Below are 7,083 nucleotides of genomic sequence, written 5' to 3'. Positions count from 1 at the left end.
AAAGAAGCCTCCGGTCTTTGGAGAATCCTCTGGCATTTTTGCGCACAGTGTTGGAAATATTTGGAGAAGCCTCCAGTCTGAATGTCAATTAGCCGAAGTCCTCTGCAATTGTAATTCGGGAATCATGGGTTGATCGCAACCGAGTAGCCAACTTGGAATCACCATCATCTTGCCTTGACTCACTATTGTGTTATATGCTCTCGGAAAGCTAATCCTAGCATCGTTTCTACAACACCTCGGTTCCTCTCATGCGTCCAGCTCCTCCTGTCGCATCCTCAGTGTCCTAACACATGTTCTCATTCCTTGTGCCGACACTAGTCTTCTCACCTAGCCACTCGTAGTATCACCGCTGCACTCACCCAGCTGCTCATGATGTCGCCATTGGTCTCGTTCAATCCTCACAAAAAGCCAACCCCCAAATTCAACCCAACACACAACTCACAACATCCACATAGCCATGTTTTTTGCAGGCAGAACAAGTTTTGCAGAGTGCAGACTTAGATTCGAAGATTTCAAGAGTGTGGAGGACTCCTGAAAGGGCCCTAAATCTCAATAAATTGAATTAAAATGTAAAAGAGTATCATCCAACATAGCGCAGGTCCAGCAATGTCTGGTCACAATGTTTTCCACACTCCTATTTCTATATAGGTGATAACAAGGAGACATGGGTTAAAGGTCATGTTCGTGATACACAACATTCAATGTAACAGTAGCTACCGCATGTGTCAAATCACAGCATCGCCAAATAGACCCACTAGTAAAATAACAAAAAAAGCTGAGTAAACCGTATCAAAACGGGGTTTGTTTTGAATATCTCACTGAGAAAAACAATAGTGATACAATTCATAATTTAGACACATTTTTTCCTTAAAAAGGAGACCACCTTCCCAATCACTTCCATTCCCACATCATTCTTAGCCCAAACTGTAAACTAGATAACTCTTCCTGGAATCAACCGAAAAGGATGTAAGAATAACTAATAGATGAGCTGCTGTTTATATATAGTGTATACACGCACATACACTTACAAAGGAGAGCTACAGTAGTGCATTAATTTGTTACCGAGTATGTGAAATATTTACTAGGTCTACTGCCCCCTCTGTTTATTTGTACACATGGACAATATATACTCTGTTAGCAAACAGCCTGACTGACTGTTGATTTGCTTGGACCGACAAATTCTTTCATGTTGCTAGCATACTCGTTTGAGAATGCAAGCCAGGTAATATGCTGACAACTGCTGTTGCTATAGGGCTATTGCACAACACTAGGATGGTTATACATTTTATATTACATTTATCTGATATTGCAGGCATACACAGCCTCTGTATTGCTTAGGAAAAAAAGAAAGAACTTCTGAAATTATTTAGAACTTCAGGTCTACTAGATAACAAAGCGAACTGAAGCGACATTCATACACAACCACTGGTGTTGCAGGCTCATATCATTCCAGATCGAATGTCTCGAGCCGAGGCACCTCTTTTGCTCCATGCCCCCCTGTATGATTAGCAGCAAACACAAGGTACTCATCTCTGATTGCGTGCATGTCTGCCGCTGCATCTCTCCCCAGTGCTCGGTCTCGAGGTTGTTGCTTCGAGCAGGATATGCCAAGCCTCAAGACTGAAATCAAGCACTCTTGGATTCTAATACTTGTAGTGTTATCCTCTTGTCCGTTGTGCAGCCACATTGTTGGGTCAGCTATCGCCAGGGTCCTATTTGGAAGAGCATCCTCGACAAACTTATGTAGATCTAGTGAATCTCTAAACGTGCCTTCTGTTGGGCTCCTTCCCGTAAACATCTCAAGTAGCAATATGCCAAGGCTATAAATATCACCATATGTTGAGACCGCAGAGCCTTCTCCGTACTCTGTAAATATGCAAGGTTTTGTGGTTAGCATGCCATATTTGAGTGAGTGAAAAATAAAATTTAAATTTAGAAGAGTTTCAGTCACCTGGAGCAACATAGCCTATGGAACCTCTAATTCCAGTTGAGCCATATGAAGTTTGCATCCCCTTGCTTGTATTTTCTTGAAGAATACTTGATATGCCAAAGTCTCCAATTCGGGCGCTCATGTCTTCAGTTAGAAGAATGTTGCTTGGCTTAAGATCACAATGGATTACTAATGGTTGACAGTAGTTGTGCAGATATTCTACCGCATCCATGATATCGACAGCAATATCAAGCCTCTGGGCAAGGCTGAGCGTGTTGTTTGCAGTGGGCTCTTGAGATTTTGGATGAAGCCAACCATCCAAGTTACCATTGGGCATGAACTCAAAAACCAATGCCCTGAACTCTTGACCTTGGTGGTTGACACTCGAACAAGAAGTAATGATCTTGATGAGAAAACGGTGTCGTATCCTTCTCATGGCCTCACATTCAGCCTCAAAACTCTTGGAATACCTAGATGGACCAAGATTGAACACCTTGACAGCCAATGTTCTTTCTTCCGAGTCCAAAACACACTTATAAACCACACCATAACTTCCTCTCCCAAGCAAGTTTGCATCTGAAGATCCATTAGTTCCTCCAAATAATGCATTATATGAGATTCGTTCATATTGCTCCTCGCTAGTTGAAGATTCCACCATTCCCTTCTGCCTTTGTCTGAGCTTCTTGTAAAGCATCCGAACAAGAAGAATAACTGAAAGTGAGAACAAGATTGTTCCTGTTGTTGCCAAAGAAATTATTACAGACTTCGACATCCTTTTGCCACTCTTGCTTAAGGGGTTTGTTGAGCATGCAACCAAGTGAAGTTGAGGTGTACCACCACACAAATTGCTATTCCCATCAATTGCTATGTAAGTGATGTTTCTGAAAACACCTCCATGTGGCACCTCACCTTGGAAATTATTGAAGGATACATCCAATTTGGACAACGATGTCAAATTCTGTAGAACTGTCGGGATTAGACCTGACAAGTTGTTGTGTGCTAGGTACAGTTCGTGTAGGGCTCGAATGCTGCCAATGGCGTCAGGGATATCGTACCAGACAAATTATTCATGGTAAGATTCAATATATTGAGCCCTTTTATATTTTCCAGAGATTGGGGTATGCTTCCTTCAAATAAATTCTTATCCAATAAGAGCTTTTGTAGAACTATACAATTTCCTAAACTGCTAGGTATTTGGCCAGTCAACTGGTTTCCTGACAGGATCAGTTCGTTGAGGTTAGTCATGGTACCAGCTTCTGGTGGGAGGGGTCCAGAAAGAGAATTGTATGATAAATTCAAGTACCATGAAAGTGAAGGCAGCTGAAAAATTTCCACGGGTATCGAACCATTCAGTTGGTAATTTGTGGACAAATCTAGAAGGAATAGGTTCTTCAGTTTCCCGAGACTTTCTGGTATTGGTCCTTCCAGGTTGTTGTAGTATGCAAGCAACCTAGTTAACATTGTGAGATTTCCTACAGATGGTGGTATGAGGCCTCTCAAGCCACTGCTATACAGGCCAAGGTCAATCAAGTTTTTTAGCTTTCCAATGCTCTCTGGGATCACTCCTGACTCAGCCTGGACACGGTCCGGTCCGGTCCGGTCCCGGTCCGAGCCGGCGTTTGGACCGGCCGCCGGCGGTCCGGACCGGACCGGACCGAGCTTGCCAGCGGTCTGTATTTTCAGGACCGGACCGAAGTGATGCCAGCTCGGTCAAGCTTTTCCGGCTCGTTGGGACCGAGCCAACTTGTCCTTCCAGCTTCTGTTTAGTGCCTATTTAGCTGCAGGTCTGGTCTTAGTTACACATAAAGAGCGTCATGTTCACCACGGAGAGTAGCAGCAGCAACACGTAGTAGTAGTCGAGGTGCGAGTCGTTCAGGTTGTCACCGATCCAGCTCTTGCCGGCGCTCGCCCTGGTAGCCCGGTCGACAAACGTCACAAGCAGGCTGTTGAGGAAGTTTCCGACGCCGAGCCCGCTCGTGTAGAAGGTGGTTCCCATGCTCTGCATCCCCTCCGGCGACTGCCCGCTCGCGGGCAGCACGTCGGGGTCGCCGAGCTGCATGAGGCTGCTGGCGATATCGGCGCAAAAATGGAATCGCGAGTGGACGGTGATCGCTGGAGACACGACCGGAGGGGAGGGAGACAAACACAGAAGTTGTTCCGGCGCTCGAACACCATGGACGGTGAACTGGCATGGTCGAGAACTCGCGAACGGCTTCAGTGCACGCACGGCAGCGACGGCAAGCGGAAAAAAGAGGCTATGGGGCACAGGGAGGAGAGGAAGGAAGGTGAGGGGAAGCTCCTGGACATGATGGTTCACTCAGGGGACGCGGGTGGCGACGACGACGAAGCACGGCGGCGGCGGTGAATGCGCTTTCTCGGTCCGCCGAGCGGTCCCGGTCAAAGACCGGACCGGACCGAGTGCTGAGCGGGCCTAATTTCCTGGACCGGACCGGCCAATTTTGCTAGCGGGCTGGGACCGAGCGGTCCGGTCCTCCTCGGGCCACGAGCGGGCCAAAAAGCCCGCTCGCTGCGTCCACCCTGACTCCTGACATAGAAGTATTCACTATCAATAGTACCTCCAGACCAGCTAGATTGCCGATGTCTGCAGGGATACTCCCAGATATCTTAGTGTCATCTAAGCGTAAGTTCTGGAGAGTAGTTGAGAGGTTCACAATTGAACCTGGTAGTTGTCCCCCGAAAGGGTTGCTGCTGAGTATCAAACGTCGCAGTTGGTTACAATTTGCTAAAGAAGTGATGAATTCCCAACCCTCCTCGTCATTCGCCTCAAGCCTATTTTCAGTCAAGCACAGATCTTGGAGAGCTCCGAGCCTCCCCAAAGTGGGAGGTACATACCCGCTAAATCCATTATAATTGAGGCTGAGCATCATGAGATCAGATAGATTGGATAATGATGAAGGGATGGTTCCAGTGAACTGGTTAGGACCCAAAAAGAGAACTTGCATGCTGGGCAACTTGTCGCCGATATCAGCCGGAATGCTTCCGTACAACATATTGTTTCCCACCCCAAATCTTTTCAGTGACGATAAGTTGTAGAGAGCGAGTGGAAGCATACCAGAGAGGTTGTTACTGGACAGTCCGAGTATCTCCATGCTCTGGATGCTGCCGAGCTCCGGTGGGATCGAGCCCACAAGCTGGTTATCAGAGAGATCGAGGTGCTGCAGGTGGCGTAAGTGCCTGAGGCTCCCCGGAATCTCCCCGTGGAGCCCGTTGGAGCTCAGGTCGAGCTTCTGCAGGAACGTGAGGTTCCCGACGGCTGGGGATAGTGCTCCGGTGAGGGCCATGGCAGGCAAGCTCAGCTCCACCACCCGCGCGGGCCTCCCGTGGCTGCACGTCACGCCCTCCCAGCTGCAGAAGTGGGCGCTGCTGTTCCAGGAGGCAAGGGAACCACCGTCACCGACCTTGGCTCTGAAAGCGAGTAGCGCAACCTCGTCGCCGGCGCTCACCACCACGGCGATGACCATGAGGACAGCGAGAAGTGGCAATGGCAAGCTCATGCCCTGGCTCCAGGTTTTGTTGCCCATAATAGCAATTCGTTGCTCCAGTTATATTCTGGTCACGCGTGCATCCCAGCTGCAGTTATATTGTGTTTTGTTGGAAGCGCCGGTGCGAAAATTTCAACACGTAGTGTCTGTCTTCATCGCTTGGTTCACTTTCAGTAGCTGGCCGATGTAGACTTTTACTCGTCTTTTGACTTGATCAAATGCCCAACCTGCAGAACTGGTGATTATCTGCCTCAATCGGTCAAGATTCATGTTGAGATGGCGTGGTATTATTGTCTAGCACCGATTTTGTGTTCTGTTGCGACTACAGGGTATCTCTCAGTTTGACTTCCCGCCAAAAAAAAATTCTCAGTTTGACTAACTGCTTCATTGGAAGTTCAACGTGTGCATAGAAAAGACCACATCAAACTTGATTTTTGGTCTTGTTTAGTTGGCAGGTAGCAAAGGTCTTTGGTCTTGCTGTGTGATTGCCCTGTGCCTGTTGCAAGTGATTCCAAAAATGTCCAAATCGCTATTTATGTCCCATCACTATCATTTCTCATAATTAATTTAGACTTTGCCTTCTTTTGACCACTTCCCAGTGACTAAATCTCGAACCACATACTTCTGCAAAGGCGTCCACCATCAGTCAGTAATGGCTGCCAAATAGGAGAATGCTGATCAGCGCAACAAGTATGGTTCTAGTCAATAAGTGTAATCCTTTTTCAGACGACAAGTATGGTAAGACGGTGTGTTGGTTAATCTTATATCAATTTTTTGTTTGGCAACAAGGTTGTATTCGATTTTGCGAGAAACTTTCAATCTATTCATCTTCAATCATGACAGTGTAACGAACACCAGAAATGATAAAAATCGCATCCAGATCCATAGACCACTTAACGACGACTACAAGCACTGAAATGAGCCGAAGGCACGCCGCCTTCATCGTCCCTCCCTCGCCGGAGCTGGGCAAAACTTGTTGTAATAGACAGTCGGGAAGTTGTCGTGCTAAGGCCCAATAGGACTAGCGCACTAGAACAACAACCACCGCTGATGAAGAGTAGCGTAGATCGAAAGGATTCCAGTTAAACACACACGAACATAGGCGAACGACCACCGGATCCGAACAGATCCACCAAAGACAAATCCACCAGAGACACATCTCCACATGCCTACCGACGATGCTAGACGCACCACCGGAAAGGGGACTGGGCGAGGAGAACCTTATTCTATCTTCAGGGAGCCGCCGCCGTCTCGCTTTCCTAAGGAGGACACGAACCATAACAAAGATCAAAGAAACATCTAAAAATAGAGGGGGGGTTGTTCTAAATTAAATTGAAATAATTTTTGGGCCGAGCATATAAATTATGAATCATTTCCACGTTCACAATCCTCGTGTCATTATATTTAAAACTGTACTCATGTTCTTAGATTTCCATGATTATTCAATGTACCTTTATTTTACGTCGTAGCCATCGTGATTGTGCACCAAAGGTTGTGTATTCACTGTGAGTAACGGACATTGTGTCAATGTTTTCTTTGATAAATGTAAACTTAAATGTCCGCAAAAAGGCACGACCAGAGAAAGATGGTAGTTTGTGAAACACCAAATGTTCCAGGTTCACATTGTCCAAAACCATTCAAATATACATG

The 7,083-nt window shown here is 46.7% G+C and overlaps 1 pseudogene; it reads right to left on the bottom strand.

Moving 5' to 3' along the window:
• Positions 1 to 967: 967 nt before the first annotated feature.
• On the bottom strand, positions 968 to 5,459 carry LOC123088042 (receptor kinase-like protein Xa21; annotated as a pseudogene).
• Between the last annotated feature and the right edge of the window lie 1,624 nt (positions 5,460 to 7,083).

This window comes from Triticum aestivum, chromosome 4A, assembly GCF_018294505.1.
Source record: "Triticum aestivum cultivar Chinese Spring chromosome 4A, IWGSC CS RefSeq v2.1, whole genome shotgun sequence".
NCBI classification, from domain to species: Eukaryota; Viridiplantae; Streptophyta; class Magnoliopsida; order Poales; family Poaceae; genus Triticum; species Triticum aestivum.
The sequence above is the reverse complement of the archived record's forward strand: the minus strand, read 5'-3'. Positions and strand labels throughout refer to the sequence as shown.